This window comes from Aptenodytes forsteri, unplaced genomic scaffold (genome assembly GCF_000699145.1).
Source record: "Aptenodytes forsteri isolate BGI_AS27 unplaced genomic scaffold, ASM69914v1 Scaffold45, whole genome shotgun sequence".
Lineage (NCBI taxonomy): Eukaryota > Metazoa > Chordata > Aves > Sphenisciformes > Spheniscidae > Aptenodytes > Aptenodytes forsteri.
The window spans coordinates 519590-538088 of NW_008794458.1; the positions used below are offsets into that span (position 1 = coordinate 519590).

Here is an 18499-nt window from a genome sequence, read left to right on the forward strand (position 1 = left end):
CATACGACTCTGAATGAGTCAATCTTTTTCCTTTGGGGTCAGAGTTGGTTTGAAATTATGAGAAATTACTCATTATAACTCTTCGTTTAAACTTTTGAGCCAGAACCTTCTGATGTTTAAAAAGAAAAGTGTGAATTTGTTTTATTTGTTGAGATTTCTAGCCCTCAGCACTTCCTGTGCTGTTCCAGGATCCAAATTATTAAGAATGTTCTTCTGATTTCTTACCTAAAATTATTCATAGCCAGCTTATGTCTTTGCCTTCTTATACCAACATTACTTCTTAACTTTGAAACTTCTTTTCTCACCAGGACTATATGCCGCTGCATCATGAGCTTAGAGATGGCAGTCATCTCTTTCTTAAGATGTCAGTTTGCTTGTCTACACAAGCCAAATCCTTGTACTGTCTTTTTATGCCATAGACTCTTTGTTCTCCCTGCCATCAGTACCACCCTTCCTCTCTCCAAGAATCTTTTCTCTGTATCCGTTCCACAACAAGTTGAACACAGACTTCTAGAGGAGGTTTAGTAGGATATTGTACTGCAGTAGAGGTACAAACAATTCTTTTCTACCTCCAAAGGAAATACCTTTCTTGATATGTAGGTGATCTCGCCAATAAAGGTCATTATGGTGTTGCATGGCTAAATATTATTTACAGAGGAACCACATTTCTCTGACAAAAAGTCTGTCTTTTCAGAAGCACCTGGGAGGAACCTTTAGCAAGCTTAGATGTGCATTCAAAAATAATACTAGAAAACCAACATTTTTAGTTTAAGCTGCGTTTTTACATGACCACTGTCATAATTCCCCAAATAGTTTATATTATTACTTGTTACAGAACAATTAAAACTAAATCTTAGAGGCAGGAGAGAATTTTCCTTAAATATGGTCCTTTTCTTATGCTCTTTCCCCTAAGGATACCCTCTTGGCTTTATGTAAATACTATGCTGAGCTAGCTTAACCTTAGGTCTGGTATAGAGTGATTACCCTTTGCTTTAAACACTTGCAAAATATGGAAATAACCAGTGAGCCCTGGGCATTTGTTTTCCCTATTAATTCTTGATTTCTTGGTAATGTTTGTGAAGCACTTGGAAATGGCAGAGCGGGGAAGATAATATGGAATTTGTACTGAACAGAAAGCTTGGGTAGTCATCTTCCACAAGCGTTTGGAAAAAAACTTGTTTACAATGAGAATTTTCTCTACTAATATGCATATTCAGAATAGCACCTCCAAAACCTGATGTTAAGTATCTTACTTGGTAGTTCTCATTCAAATATTTTAACACCTATTTCTTCAGGGAAAAAAAATGAGAAACGTCGTGCCTCATATGTAGTGAGTAAGGAGTTTTTGAATACTCTTCAAAGTTGTTCCAGATCATCTGACTTCCTTATCTGGCAGATTTTGTAATGGCTCTTACTGGGATGCACTTCTGGCTGATTGTGTTGTGGTCTCATCCTGGCAACACTGTTGCCTGTAATAGTTTCTCTTAGTGACCTTGGCAATGTGGATGTCTGCAGAGATTCTGCTGACATTGAAGCAATTCTTTCTCTTTACTTATCCATTCCTTAAGCTGTTGAATTTTCATCTTTATGTATCGTAACTACAGGTTTCTGAGGTGTTATGGGTATAGCCAATAAATCTTGACACTCACCTCAGTGCTTTTGTCTAATCAGCATGACTGTGGCCCTTCTGTTAGGCAGAGGAACTATTTTTTATTCTAGCCACAGAGTTGCAAGTGGTCTGATTCTTTAGCTGCCTGTATAGAAAATGATGCTTTTATGTTAGATACAAAACCATGTTTGTATCACTTGTTTTCAGTCACCCATATTTGTTAATTTGATATTTGCATAGGTTCAAGTAACTGTGATTGTTGATTTTTTTGTTATCATCTGTTCATTTAATGACGTATTTCTCAATTCTAGCAGCAATAAGTAAGGATCTTTATTGATATATTTAGCTTTCCTTAACAGATTTTTTACTCTTTGAATAGTGCTTCTAGCTAATTCTCCTTAAAGAAATGCACACAAACCCCTGTTAGAAAGCTCCCAACCCTCTGTAACTAATAAAAAGAGTTTTTGCCCAATAATTAGTAGCTCTGATTCTGCACGCTGTAGTCTTTGGAAAAGTCAGTCATGTTTCTGTTTCTAGAATTGAATATTTTTGCAGTATGCAATGGTTAGTAAATGTGTCAAATTCAAAATGTATCCCCTCTCAGCCTTTGTTGTGTATACTCATCAACTGTTTAGCATTGGTTCATTTTCTGAGCATAGTATTCATATTTTCTGTAAAGAGGTCAATGCAGAGGGTCTCTTTTGCTTACCAGTACTGAGATGAATGTTAGTGAATATTGTTTTGTATTTCTATTTTGTAGTTCTAGTAGGTGTGTGTTGTCACCTTAGTATATCTTTTGTGATATTGATGGCTATAACCAATGTTGATTTGTTTACTGTCTGTTGAGAAATGCAGACTATGTAATTCTTTCATCTCAGATATCACATTTGAGCTTCTTTGGTGCTCAGGTCCAAAAGTAAGATCATGCTTCCTTCAACTTTGATAGAAATTTTGTCCTAACTATTTTGTAAATAAACTTTTAGCTGGCCCATTAGAGTATCTATGCCTTTGATCTGTCTTCTCTTTCTCTCTTACTATGTGATATCAAAGAGCCTGCAATCTTTAATATACTGCTCTCATGGGGTAGAGAAATACTATCATGCATAGTCTTTTCCATGTGGGGATAGAGAAATACTATCATGCATAGTCCTTTCCATGTGAGGAACAGAAATACAAAGATTTCTGGGAGGTAAATGTCAACTGTATGGCTAATTCTAGCCAATGTATGTATCGCTAGACATGAACCTGGTGGAAAATCAAGAGCTTGAATCAAGCCTCTGAGCACCCAGAGTTACTCCTATCTGGTTTTTCCCTTTCTCTCTTTCACTCTGTACAATTATAACCTACCTCAAGCTACTGACAAGCTCTTTTTACCATATATACCTTTATCTTATACATACACTAAGGAGTTATAAACAAACCTCATCTCAATAATGTTAACGGATGTTATGTATACAATACCTGAAGGTATTTTATCCTAAAAATGATCATGACAAATTGAGGAAGTGAGAAGTTGAATTTTTTAAGTCCAATCTTAAAAGAATCCAAACTTTAAAATATAAAAATCTATATTAAAGAGGTATATAATGGTAATAATGTGTTCATGCAAGAGTCACCTGCTTATTGTGAGTGTTGTTTAATGTTTGTGAATGCTGAGTAGATTAAAGTGGTTTTTTTCCTTATGATACTAATTCATATTATGTAGAGATATTCCTTTAAAATCTTCTAAGTAGCATGTTCTTCTGGTCAACAGGGTAAGGTTGACAAAAAGTTCAGCCACCAAATACAGGATGCCACAAGTGTCTGAAATCCCTATTTAAAGTTTCAGAATTTGTTAGCCTTCTGTGGTCTGTTTCTATAATGTCAAATAATGTCATTTACACTGTATCTTGTAGTTGTTTTATTAGTTAGCTTTGAAATAAAAAAAAAAAAATCACATAATTTTCATTCCTGCAAATCTTTGAAATCATCTTTACATGCAGAATGCCACTAGCACAGCTAATGTTTTTCTTTGGTTTGGGAAAGCCAATAGGTAATTTTTGTTCAATTTATCTTCAATGTGTAGATATTTTCAATTTGCACACATTTTTTATTGTGGCAAGTCCAAATGCTAGGTGTTTTTATTTTTTTCTCTGCAAAACCTGTTCATTTCACTAAGGCCCTTGGGCCAAATAAGAATAACAGCTACCATAATTTAACACTGTAATCCATCAAAAATCTCTGAAATTACTTTCTGATATGCCCAAGAATAATTCCAAACAGTTGCTTAAGCTTACTATACTCAAATGCTGCACTGACAAGCCACTAAATCTAGTCCCAATTTAGCAAAGAACTTCAAGAAGCCCACATTTAAGCATGTGCCTAAATCTGGGCAATCTCTAGGCTTGGTTACTTACTTAAAGGTAAATATGTTTAAATACTGTCCTCCACATTTTCATCTATTGAACTAAGTCAAAATGAAATATTTGTTTATTTTGGAGAACTTAACTATTATTTCTTCAACTCTTTTTGTGAATTAAAAACTAGTTTTCTACTTTTACACAAATTATGTGGTAGATATATATCAATTCAGTGTTTGTCTGTTTGATCAATATCACACTAATATAGCTTTAAGTACGCTCAACTTACCCACTAACTCCCAGTTTTCACTTGTTTTCATATTCTGTTACAGTAAGTTGAGTTTTTGTTGGAGTTAGAACATCATGATTAGTGATTTGTCTGTCTTCCTGTGCTTTTCTTCCTCTAGATATCCTTGTCCCTAAACAATCACCTCAGAATCATGTGAAATGAAATAATTTTCTGTATGTAAAAACGTATAATTTTCTTCAACCATGCTTAGAACTGAAGTCATTCAGATAAGTTTTTTGGTCCAACTCAGTTTGTCAATCTGATTTACAAGTTGTAAAAGGAAGTGATACTAGTTCTGCAACCATTTACAACAAGTACTGGTTCCACTCCTTGGATTTTAAATTTTAAACATAAAATAAAGTTTCCAGTAGATTTTTGCTACATTCCCACTACTTAAACTTGTGGTATTGCATTCATTGCCAAATGGGATTTTTAAAATAAAAATGGAGCAGTACTTAAGGATAATTTTTTGAAAGGGACAACTATTTATTGATAGGAAAAGAGGCCTGTGATTTTTTGTGTTATCATGTGTTCTTTTCTATAAATTGGAAGTTAAGCTCCCAGACAAAATCTCCACAAACAAGAGGTACCTAGGGAAAGCCAAGATGATCTTTAGTATCTTGCTCTTTCTGCAAAATCTCATGTCCTCACTCTAGATGGTTTTGGAACTCAGTAGAAGTCAGGACCGAGGAGTAGCCTCTGTTGTATGCCTTTCCAATAATGAAGAAACTCAGATCTCTTGAGCCTGAGCTAGCTTAGCTGCAGATCTTCCAAAGAATGGTGTCTGTCTGCCATGCTTTATGTTGTTGGCAGCTATGACTGTTTATCACTAGTTTATTTACTCTTTACTCATTCATTTATTCAGCAATCTGCAGACATTTAAAAGTGCCTACATTCTCTGTTCATTTATTTTCTCAATTCATTTAGGACCAAGCATAAAGACATTTAGGTGGTGAGACATCTGTTGAAATAAACAATCGCTTAACCAAAAAAACTGGATTTAGGAAGATTCTAATTTAAGAAGTTTATTTTCTTTGTGGACCTGGCGCTTCATTATCATTCAATTAAATTTTTCATATTTGTATTGTCTGCCTCTTCTTTCCCTTTTAGCCAAAAAAACCCCAAACCAACAAAACTTGATTATTTGCTAGAAATTACATTCTATTAATAATAATGTGATATTTTTATTTTATTACTATAAGGAAATATTTAAAACTACTTTCAAAACTTGCCTTTATAAATACTGAATGAAGACTAAAGGATTCCTTAACCCTTCTTCTCTTCTCAAAGTTTTACTTTTTTTTTCCCAAAGTGGCTTTGCTGCAGTCCAGTGTTTATTTAACTAGTATAATCTGATGCACGAAAGCATTATCTACAACTTCATACAATACAGAAAAGATTTCGACTAAACAGACCAAATTCTTCTCTGGTTTAAGAGTGAGACTTCTATTCATACTAATGAAGCTGGATGCACGGTCAGGCGGGTTGGGTTTAGTCTTGTATTCTGGTCTGCTGTGATATATCCAATCTGATTTAAGAGTGCTTTGCAATCGTATGGACATACAGTCTAATTGAGAACTTTTCACTAAAAAGATGCTAGTCATTCATAATCAAATCAGGTAATATTACTGTTAGTAAAATTACTTCTGCTCTTAGAAAACATTTCTCAAGACAGACATTTTCTGTTTCTTATTAAAAATGCATGAAATAATAAATACCACAAATATTCAAGTTCATAAAGATATTTTGAAATTGAGAGATCTGGTGCCCTCAGATTATTCTTGCTCTGAAGACTCTTCTCAACTATGTCAAATGCACATTGTTTACATGATCACAGCATAGTCTGCAATTCACTAGGTAAATGAGTGCCTGACATCAGTGTTTCCTCAAATAGATTTGTAGGGGAGAATTTAACTTCTGTGAGAAAATATGTTTTGGTCTGTGCTACACAGTCTAAAATGGACTTTTGATTAATTTTATTTTTTATGTTTAGGATGATGAGATCTACCAAACAATTGAGAATGCCCTCGAAAGGAATAAATTAATTGCAAAATTGTGAAAATAAGTAAGCAAATGCTTTTGATCAAAATTTTAAAAATATTGCTTCAGAGATCATTATATATTAGAGATGCAGAAAGTTTATTCCAATACTTTGATGTCAAAAGACTACATCTAATATCCAGCAATTTGTGTTAAGAAAGATTGCTTGAGTCACAAGTAAGATGATGAGACCAGAATTGCCAAATATTTTCTGAGAATTCAGATTCAAATAAACTGATGTCTGTGGCACATCCATTATTAAAAATTTGTACTAGCATGACAGAAGCAGGCAGTGTGAAATGGGTTATTCTAGTCACATATCAGTCCCCTAGATGACACTGAGAAGCCAGAAGATGTTGTGTAACAGGACTTACAAACATCATTTGCCAGATGTTATCTGATAGTTGAAGCTCAAGAGACAATGTTATCAAATCTGCTGGTTGCAGTATGTGGGTTAATAAAAGATTGTATGATACCACTTCTTGTTTTCTCTTGATTTTCTTTCCTTTCTTTTCTTTCCTGTAACTCATTTCTCAACTCTATGTGAAAATTAATATTAAAAGAGAATGCAGAAAATTATTATTAAAAATATTTTGTTCTTTAATGCTGATTTAAATATGTGGATTAGACAGTTGGTTATTAACTGCTACCAACTACAAAGTCCATACTGAAATTATATAAAATAAGTTTATAGGTTGCTTTTTTTAATAAAATGCATACTGGCTTAGTAGTTTAAAAATCAGATTTGGGTAATTCGAATGTCTGTAATTGCATATGCTCTCCCCACAAGAATAATTTGTAGCATTAATATAGATGTTTGTATTCCAGAATATTGCATATCAGTGATATTCCAATATACATATAGATCAATGATTTACCAAGTACTTTTAAATGAACAGGTTTATTTCTATTTGATTTTTTTTTTTTTTTTTACCACTAGAGCTTTAAATGACTCTTTCAAATCAAGCTAGGAAAAATCCTGCTGTTTGGCAGCCAAAAACTTGATCTGGTCAAATGAAATTTAATTATTGCCTGCTTGTTGGATAAGCGGCTGACCCATACTTAAAATCCCAAGTGCTGTGACTGACCATCATGTTTGACCTGCTGCTGCTGAAAGTGAAAACTGTCCTGATACCTTATTTCTTCTGAATATTACCACATCAATGGAAGAACTGGACAACCTCTAATCAGTACCCACTTTGTTGTTCTTTTCCCAGTCTCTTCAGCCAGTTAATGGCAATATTGGACATTGTATAAAGTAGACACAAGGACTTACGAACACTGCCTTTCCAAAGTGTGATTCAATGAATCACAATAGCTTTTTCATGGTGAATGTGATGTAAAAGACCAGTTTTCATTCTCTGTATGAGGCTGAGCCAGTCAATCAGTGTAGCACTCAATAAATCAATTGCTAAATTCATCTCAGATTGTGGGCCTAAACCTGCTTCTGTTAGAATCAATATTAAAACTGTGAGTAAATCCAGTGGAAATCAGATTGTCGCTTCAGATTGGTAGCTTTTGAATAGAGGAGAAAAACTGCAAGTCTGTTAAATTCCATGGAAACTATATTTTTTTAATCTAAATTCCCAAGTTATGATAATAGAACTTAAAATTTACTAATCTATACTGAATATAATCACTGTTTAGGGATAGCTGGATCTGGAATTTCTGGGGTGAGGAAACGTCAGCGGTAACTGAGTTTTTATAGACACAAAGCTAACTCTATTCAAACTCTAGATTACAAATCTCCAGTTACCCACAGACCCATTTGTTTGCTGATGTCCATGACAAACCGGTTTGAGAATTGGTTAGTGAACACAGAGCATGTGTCATAAATGATACTCAAAGAGGACTGAGGATCCATTAGAATGATCTTGTTTAAAGAAAAAATTAAAAAGGTGGAAGACAATATGCTTTGATTTAGAATTTATCATCCTGTTGATTTTTCTATGTGGGCATATAGCAAAGCATCTTACTCTTACTGAGGAGCAACAATCTTTATTCATTAATTTAAGTGGAAACCATTTGGGCCTAGGGCTGGTATGAATTATGTTTGGTTTAGTCAAATACATAGTAAAGCATACAGTAGGGTTTCCCTCATCAAAATATTAAAAGTCCCAGCTGACCTAGTGTCTTGTTTCTAACAGATCATTTCTATGCTAGGTCAGTATTAGCAATTAATTGTGGTTTGGACTGTTCTTTGGCACTTTTAATTGCATGAAATTGGAGAAAAATGATCTATTTGAGCAAAAGGGAATGTCACTCTCATGAAGTTGTAACCAACAGGAAGCAGATGAACTGTAAGGTCAAAAACCTAGCTGTAAAGCCTTATTTAACCAAAAATTTATCAAAATGTTTTCCTCCCATAATCTCAGGAGAAGTTGAATTTCATAATACTGGAAGGAGTGGAAGGGTTATTGCTCCCTTCCCATATGTTATTTATATCCTTTAAATATCTGAATGTTATCTTGTATAATAAAATGTAAATTTCATAAGTTTGTGGTTAATTTGGGTAGGAATTCACAGTTTAACACACAGAGTTATCTTCTTTCTGACAACTGGACTATACTGAAACTCTTCCTCAGAGAAAATTGTTAACCTATGCTGTTAAAAAGATGAAGAAACAAGAGAAAGTACAAGAATATCTCCAAGAAAGCTCCACAGTATACGCTGTAGCTAAGGCTGATGAAAACACGTCTTCTCCTTCTGTAGAGAGAGGGCTTTGTACATTTGGGAAAACTTCTGGGGTCAATAGCTCAGTGCTCCCTGAAAGGACAATTTCTAGGCAGGAAACCTCCTAAAAGTAGCAGAATGAGAAGGAAAGCTCTGGTGTCACTGAAAACTATACTGCTATGGATGCTAAAAAGACAGGACAGAAGACTTATTTCTCCCGCAGTTGTTCCTGGGACTTGGTGTTAATATGCCTTCCTCAGCAATTCATTGAGCTATGAGGCTTTTAGAGTACCTCTTCTTGCTCACTGAAAGTGTCTGTAGTGGGCACATATAATTAAAATTAGAATTGACAATTTGGTTTAACAAATGAATTTCACTCTTTTTTTTATATGTTCTAGTTTTCTGATTTTTCCTTTAGAAAGAGAGCATTCAGTCTCCAGTGGGGATGAAAACCTAGAATTCTCCCTTTGATCCTAAACACCAACAGATTTCTACTCTGGATATAGAATACATTTTAAAAACATTCTGTGACATTGGCTTTTGGAATCATAGGAAGACTTTGTTATTGGAGAGCACTACAACAATTCATCCAATAACTTTCAAAAATCTAGCAGTTGCACAGTAAACTAATGAATGTTTTTTTGGAAATGGCTATTTCACTTGTCTCCACTCTAAGGTTCATATTTTCTGGAGTATTGTGTCTCGTTCATCTCTGGTATCTTATACAGCCAGATGATTAAAAACAATCAGTTGTTTTTAAAAACACAACTAAGTTCCCTTCCAGTGCTCTCGTACACGGTTATTCACTTTAGCAAAAGTCCACCTGGTGCTTTGCTAGGCTGTAAGAAAAAAATATTTGCAGACTGCAAGAAATCTCTTGTTAAAGTGGACAGTGAACTATTCACATGTGGAAACTAGAGGAGATATTTGAGTTTCTCAGGTGAGATGCAGTTATCTTCAAAAAGATGCCAATAGCATATATGCCATAGCTGGCGTGACCAGCTGCAGCAGAGGAATGTTAGTAGGTGTAAACACTATGCTGACATTTCTGTTTGTGTTGGAAATGTGTCTTAATGTGCGGTCAACTACAGGTTATTCAGTACTATTGGAAGTAGCACAAGTAATATATTCGGTTGATTATAACAGCTGAAAAAGACGTAGCTCTTCAAAAGAATTGGGAACATTGCAGTGAATGTATTCATTCTGTTGAATGTTCTGAGGTAAAACTAGGAGAAAACATTTCTCCTATGATAAAATAACAGAAGTTACTTTATATGACCAAGTTATTCCCATAAGTTCTCTCTGTCCTGGGAAATCCACTCTATGGACTGATACAGCATGAATGGCCTCTCTGAAAAGGATATGCAGATTTAGCACTCGATGGTAGCAAAGCAATAACCGTGTATAAATTGATTCAGTCTGAAGAAGTAATGCCTAGCAACCAGTTGTGGCTAAACCCTCTGGATCATTTTTCCCTATACTTCTGCCATGAACTTAAAGTGTTATTTCCTTGGGCTGGGCTAGCAGTCGTCTATAATAAATCAATGAGACAAATCCCAAGCCTTAGTAGTATTGTGCTGAAATTGCACGACTAGCCCATACTTAGTATTCAACAACATTCAGGAAAAGCTCCATAGCACTTTTATGTTGCACATCTTTCTTCTTAGTCAAGTTCAGAAACCATTAGTCAGTGGAAGCCACTGGGATATTATCTTGGGAAGATGCATACAAGGTGCTGCCCTTGACTGATAGTCAGTCCTGGTGGTCGTCAGCTGCACTGTCGCAGCAAGGCTGCATTGCTCAGATCAAGTGGGCTCCTGAGCTCATTCAGTCTTGTTTCACATGTTTCTGGGCAACTGTCAGATAAAGGTATATGCGGTCCCTGAAATATTCGTCATAGTATCATTTTTCCATGTGTTTCCATACACAGTGTACTGCATAAGGGGAATATGATGCCTAATTGGAGCACTCAGCTGCTAGTGTAAATATTTAACATAATAAAAATGATCTGCCAAATAATCCCACACATATCATCAAGGCTCCCAGACTTCCTCTTTCCACTCAGCAGCCTGAGTATGACATTGTTGCCCATGCTTGCTCTCTTTTCTCACTAGGTCAGTTCCAAGAAACACTTCTCACTTCTGGGATTTAGGTGCACATATCAAATAGTCCAAACACCGTCTGAGGATGAGACCCATGCCCTCATGAGTCCTTTTACCTTCTAACGTGGTTCCCACCCATACAAAATTTACACTGGAGAAAGAACCTGCTCTAAACAGTTTACAGAGTAGACAAGGGAGGCAAGCAGGCTAAGATCTCAAAGCCTGCCATTGTGTGCATGAAAGAGATATCTAGGTGCAACCTCTGTAATCATGTGGTCTGTTCCAGTGGAGTTCATTCAGGCACTTCTTGTCTGCTCAGTTTGACCAATCTTAGCAAGAAAAAGATTTTCTTTTTCTGATGATACTGTCTTTTCATTTCCAAATAGATGTTAAAGAAAAAAATATTAACTTTTGGTATACAAATGTCCAGCTATTGCTAACATTTGCAGTGTATCTCATCTTAATGAGGTCACCATAGCTGTGCAGTTTGTAAATCAGTATAATATATTAATTACACTATAAAGATACTTTGGTTGTGAGTATGAGCTGAGATTAGTAAATGTGACAAAAGAAAAAAGTAAAAAAAAAAAATATTTAGAAATCAAACTTTTGGGTGGCAGTTTGTGTTATTTCAACAATATAAGAAATGTGATGAAAGTAACTAGAGCAGGTTGACTGTATTTTTCTAAATATGATTTTACTTCACCTACTGCTCGTAGCATTCATTTACAAAATTTCTTCCTAAGACAAATAGCAGCTTTAGTGTACTTTACTGTGAGTCAGATCACCAAAAGCAAGACAAAGTAATGTCTCCTTAGGGAGTTACATCTTCAAAACCAGAGTTTCTCAAACTTCTCCAGAGTACAAAGCTTTTTTTGGCTTATTTGTCTTCATATGACTTCTTGCTGATCTAATAGTAGGTAGAACTTCAAGGTGAAATAGCAATAGTCATATTCACTTCTACATTTGCACTTACCACCTTTGAGTTCTTTCATGACTGTGCTAAGGAGTGAAAAATTTGAGAAACATTGTTTTAGGTTATAAATATGTAGCCTCCAAAATAGCTGCCCTTGCTCACAATATTATTCTTAAAAGAAAGAACATAGAAAACAAAGAACAAATATAGCACATACTATTGCCAGCTATAATTATTATAGACCTGTTTTTCAGGGTGTCTAGCAAACTATAGGCTTTCTTTGAAGATCCTTTGGTATCTTTAATACAGATATAGACATATATATGGAAGTTTCAACAAGACTACAGAGCTGAAAAAATTAATCAGAACAAATTTCATTTTTGGCTAACAAGACAATAATTTTTGTATTTTTGTACATCTATTTCTCTTAGTGGTTTTTTTGCTTAGTACTTTACTTAGTACTTTTCCTTTACTCTTCCCAGCAGAACAGCTAAGTCCCCTTTGTGTGTACACCTCACAAAAAATGTTTACTTATAGAAATTTTTTTCTGTTTTAGAATTGCTTTAGTGATTCTTCGAACAGATTTTTATGCTTTTAAAATCTTTCGGTCATCATCTTCCAGTATTTTTACTGTATCATCAAATACTAGGAGGCAACCACATAAAATACCTTAGAATAACCCTGCTGTTCTGTACTGAGTTCTGCAAGCTCTGCTTTTACAGAAAATTATATTTCACCCCTCAAGAGGGCAGGACTGGTTTAGGCTCCCAGAAATCATTGTAAAAGAGCCTGACTTCATAAATTTGAAAATAAATAACTGGTGGCTTGCTGTGCTGTGCAATTCTCTTTACTTTTCCATGAGTATTTACATGTAAAATCAGGTCTCTAATAAGTTCTGTGGCAGAGAACCACGTGCATGTGTTAAAATTTCTTAAATATTGATAGATAGAAGTTGAATGCCTATTTCAAGTCATTCAAAGACAGGAAAATGAAAAAAAAGTATCTACAGCTGTCTGTTCAATAAGTAAAAATGGACAGTTTCCCTATTTATCATTAAGAAATACAGTTTCTACATATTTGTGTATATATCCATTAAAAAGGAGGGGTTTGTATTCACAAACAGCAAAAACTCCTTTATGTTTCAAACATCAGTCCTTTGTAGTGTATAGTTTGATCAAATAATTCCTTCATTTCTCATTTATAGAAGAAAAGAAAGCAAAATACCTCAAAAATTAATCACAATCAGGTCTCATATCTGCACCAGGATTTTGTGGTACACATTTCCTTCATCTTGACTTCTGACTGTACAGTAATTGCTCATATTCTTCACTGTATATACTGTACTTCAGATATAAAAAATTCTGGGTAATTAAGTATATTCTAATCCAGATGTGCTAAGGAACATACCAGCTCAATCTTCCATTTTTTAAAAGAGATACTGAAACATCTGTTGACTAAAATAATTTGACTTCCAAGAGTGAGATATCTATTATTTCTATCAGTACAAGCAACAGTTTTGACATTGACAGTGTAAGAAAATGTCAAAATGATCTTTAGATGAAAAGCTACAGAAACTAAGGAATAAAATGTGAGGTTTACTCACAAATCTGTGCATTTGTAAGAAAAAAAAAACCTGTTGTTTTTCTGTATGACTTAAAATTACTTTTAAAAGCCTTGCGTAATCTGTCTTGAAGACAAGTTGAACAGTTTTGATAACTGTGGGTTTTTTTATTCAAAATTTGATCTTTTAAAATAGATTTGTAATAATACTTACCAGCAGAATATGTTGTTGCTAGTAATTAGTTTGAACTTTATGCATTTTCCCAGTTTCTGTTAGAATCTATCTACCTGTCTCTTACAGAAATCACTCAAGTAATAGACTTTTAAACAATTTCACTTTCTGTGCAAGTGACTTAGAGTGAGAGAGTGCATGCATACATATATGCATGGGTGGGTAAATATGTTTCTGTGTGGATATGCTACAGCTGGGCAACCACTTAAGATGCTGCAGTTTACTTGTAAATAAAGTAATTTACTTGTAAATAAAATAATTTACATACTTTTTGAAGAGTTAATCCCGTTAACCTACAATCCCTTTTTTCTTTGCAATTTTCTTTGTTTCATAAGATTTTTGAGCAATCAGGTGCCCTAACTCATTACAATTGTCCTCTTGTTTTTGCATTTAAATTCCATGCTTGCCAGCTGCTTAAAAAAACCCAGACTTTTTGCATTTTAACAGTGAAACTAAAAATAAAGAAATGTAGCACGGTTTCCATGGGCCAGGTATAGAACAGATCCCAGAGCCAGCATCCAAAACCTTCAGAGGTTCCCATGAAGACCTAGTGGATCCATTTGAAACCAGTCCTAAATATTACAGATTTCTCCAGGTTGGATATATATGTTGCCATGACTCAAAGCAAATTCCACCAAAACAAGTCTGCATTGTGATGGAGATTTGTCTAACCTCTGTTATTACCTTAGATTTGTCTTTCAACTAGTTATTTCAGTATTAGCCAATTCTGTTGTTTAGTTATTACAGAACCACAGGATCACAAAATGGCGGGGGTTAGAAGGGACTTCTGGAGGTCATCTTGTCCAACCCCCTTTTCAAGCAGGGTCATCTAGAGCCACTTGCCCAGGATGATGCCTATACAGCTTCTGAATATCTCCAGGGATGGAGACTCCACAACCTCTCTGGGCAACCTGTGCCAGTGCTCAGTTACCCTCACAGTGGAAAAGTGTTTCCTGATGTTCAGACAGAACCTCCTGTGTTTCAGTGTGTGCCCATTGCCTCTTGTTCTGTCACTGGATACCACTGAAAAAAGCCTGGCTCCATCCTCTTTGCACCCTCCATTCAAGTATTTATACACATTGGTAAGATCACCTCTGACCCTTCTCTTCTCCAGGCTGAACAGTCCCATCTCTCTCATCCTTTCCTCATATGAGAGATGCTTCAGTCCCTTAATCAGCTTCATGACCCTTTGCTGGACTGTCTCCAGTAGCTCCATATCGCTTTTGTATTGGGGAGCTCAGAACTGGACACAGCACTCCAGGTGTGGCCTTACCAGTGCTGAGTAGAGGGGAAGGATCACCTCCCCCAACCTGTTGGCAACACTCCTCCTAATGCAGCCCAGGATACTGGTGGCCTTATTTGCTGCAAGGATACATTATTGGCTCATGTTCAACTTTGTGTCCACCGGGACCCCCAGGTCCTCTTCTGCAAAGCTGCTTTCCAGCTGGGTGGACCCAGCGTATAGTGGTGCATGGGGTTATTCCTCCCCAGGTGAAGTTATTTGCACTTCCCCTTGCTGAACTTCATAAGGTTCCTGTTAACCCATTTCTCCAGTGTGTTGAGGCCTCTCTGAATGGCAGCATGACCCTCTGGTGTATCAGCCACTCCTCCCAGTTTTGTGTCATCAACAAACTTACTGAGGTTACACTCTGCCTCATCATCCAGATCATTAATGAAGATGTTAAACAGGATTGGACCCAGTATTGATCCCTTGGGTACACCACTCATTACTGGCCTCCAACTAGACTTTGTGCTGCTGATCACCACCATCATGGGCCTGGTTGTTCAGCCAGTTTCCAGTCTACCTCACTGTCTGCTCATCCATTGCATTTTTTTACTGGTTAAGGAAATTACAGATTATCGTCATGTTCTCCTTGGGCCACTCTGAAGTTTCTCATTCTGCTTGTTTGCCAGTAACTAAATAATCTGACACAGATTTTTGTATCTCATAAGAATTTTCAAATGTAATTCTGTGCTTCACAGAGACTTTACAGAAAAGCTTATACAAACTAAACATTGCAGGAAACTATTATCTGTGGAATAGGTTGTAATATATCACCAAAGGAAATCTCTGGATAACCTTTATTTTGTTGGGTTTGGTTGGTTTTAAAAGAGACATTCAATGCTTCAGGAAAGAGCCACAGAACTTCTTTTGGAGGCAAGGTCTTTCATTTATATAACCTTTACACATTTTCGCATTTCTTATGAAAACTCCTGGTTTTCTCTTTACATACTTCATTTTCCCATTAAGGAGATCCCCATAAAAAAATTTACGTGTATTTCATTCCCCTCAAGGCCTATTGCCTCCTATTTTTCTCTCTCATTATAGGTGATCAATCTTCACAGCAAAATTTTCCTGTCTTGGGAGGTTTTCCTAATCCTAATATGATTTTCATCTGGACTATCTGTCTATCGGAAGATCTAGCCAGTCAGTGTTTAGATATCATTAAAAGGGTTCTGACTCAGCCAGACTGATAGTAACATTTTGATTGAATTACATACAGAAGAGCTGCTAAAGTATAGTCTGTTTAATGGTAAGACTACTTGAAAAACAAACATTTGCTGCGTAAATATTCTTAAACATTGTTGGATTTTCAGCATCTCTGATAATACCTTATTTACAGATAGTTGTTTTTTTTGTAATAATATTGGTATACTCTTAATGTTTAATGAAATGTATCACCTCAAGTGTCATAGATTTTATTTCACTATCACTCTTGAGATGTTGAAAGGTTGCAAAAAGATTATTTTTCAAAACTGAGCAAGATCTACCATATTTCTAGAATTTTAACGGTTTGTACACTTCTATGTGCATTGTTACCAATGTTACTGTATTGTTAACAAATTAGAACATACTTTCAGAATTGTTTTGTGGGTCAAATTGCATGGTCTAGATTACACTGCAGCCTGGATTCTTGCTACTAGCACTCCTTTACATGAAAAGTCCTTCATATGGGAGAAATCCTGCCAGGACCTTTTTCTCCTTCTTTCCTCCTCTGTACTTTGCTAATGTGGTGGAGTGTTTTCAGTAAATCAGAGTGATCCTTGCAAACTCAGCAAAAAGAAGAAATGTAATGGTTACACTAGACATGGTTTGGATGTTAATTTGAATGAGTAGTCAAAGTAGGTTTCCGTTAAGAATCTTGCTTTCAGCACTAGATATCAACATCTAAGTACATTAACTGAAATATTGAATTACATTTAGTGTTGTTGGTTATCATGTCTACCTACTGATCTATAAAACTGTTTAACAATGTTAATTGCCTGCTCAGTTATATTTGCAGTCCCTTAAGTTCATGAGTATTTTACTCATGATTTATATTGTGCAACTGTAAAAGATAACTGGGAAGAACAACAGCAGCCTTGTTATAGAGGGACAATTTTAAAAAGTGATTTTACAGCTCCAATTTTTGAAGTCAACACATTCTGACTGTTCAGGTTAAAATGGCTGATCTTGCTTATAGAGCACTAGACTTTTTCAGGATATTATTTGGTTATGAATCTTACTGTCCTGACTTGAATAAGGCTAGAGGGGTGCAGCAGTTTTGGTGGTGGGTTGTTTTATTTTTTTCATTTGATACATTTCCTACTTCCAAACTTTCTCTTCATTGTTTTATTTATAGCTTTTTCTACAGTGACCCAATCCTGAAACAATAAGATCTGTTCTATGAGCAGACTACATGGCTCAAACTCTATCTTGGTTTTCCTCTTGTGTAATCCTTTTGAGCCCTCGGTACTATGTATGTGGCTTAGGAGAAGCTTAATGCAGAGTGTTTGTATATAAGCGTTTATCACTGATTTCAGAAGACCAGATCCTATCAATTTTCCAGAAAAAAAGTAAAGGCCAGTGGATTTCTTTCTTGTTCTTTTTTTTTTTTTACTGATTTCAAGACCAGATCCTATCAATTTTCCAGAAAAAAAGTAAAGGCCAGTGGATTTTTTTCTTGTTCTTTTTTTTTTTTGCTCCTGAAAATGAAAAAAACGGTGCAGAACATTCATTTTAGGTCGAAAAGCAGTGCAAGTGATAAAAATCTCCCAGACAAGACCAGCCTATTCTGAAGAAATCATCTTCCCTTGAAATACTTTAGCCTCTTTCACATTTCTGGTTTTGGACACTGTCTTCAAACTGGGCCAAATTTTATGAAATGATGACTTGTCTATGGATAGTTGTCTATTGAAGCATAGGTCTAAGACCAAACTAATTTCATCTACGTAGTGCAAGTGATAAAAATCTCCCAGACAAGACCAGCCTATTCTGAAGAAATCATCTTCCCTTGAAATACTTTAGCCTCTTTCACATTTCTGGTTTTGGACACTGTCTTCAAACTGGGCCAAATTTTATGAAATGATGACTTGTCTATGGATAGTTGTCTATTGAAGCATAGGTCTAAGACCAAACTAATTTCATCTACGTTATACCTGGCTATACAAGCATGATACAAAGCATCTCAGACGGTAAATATAATCATGTTAATCTGATCGAAAAAAGAACATGTGTTAGACTTATTACCTTGTTAGCCCAATGAATTCTATGGTAAATCCTTATGGTATTTATTCCAGGAAGACCAAATGGATGCTTCTGTTGTGGTTTAACCTCAGTCAGTTGGCAACTGAGCACCACAGAGCCGCTCGCTCACTTCCCCCCTCCCCCCCGCCCCGATGGGATGGGGGAGAGAATTGGAAGAGCACAAGTGATAAAAATTTGTGGGTTGAGATAAAAACAGTTTAATAATGGAAAT

At 35.6% G+C, this 18499-nt stretch overlaps 1 protein-coding gene across 1 annotated transcript in view; it reads left to right on the forward strand.

Annotated features, from left to right (window-relative positions):
* The window catches only part of NETO1 (neuropilin and tolloid like 1), a 72112-nt gene that overhangs the window by 24386 nt on the left and 29227 nt on the right, over positions 1-18499 (forward strand). The window lies entirely within an intron of this gene.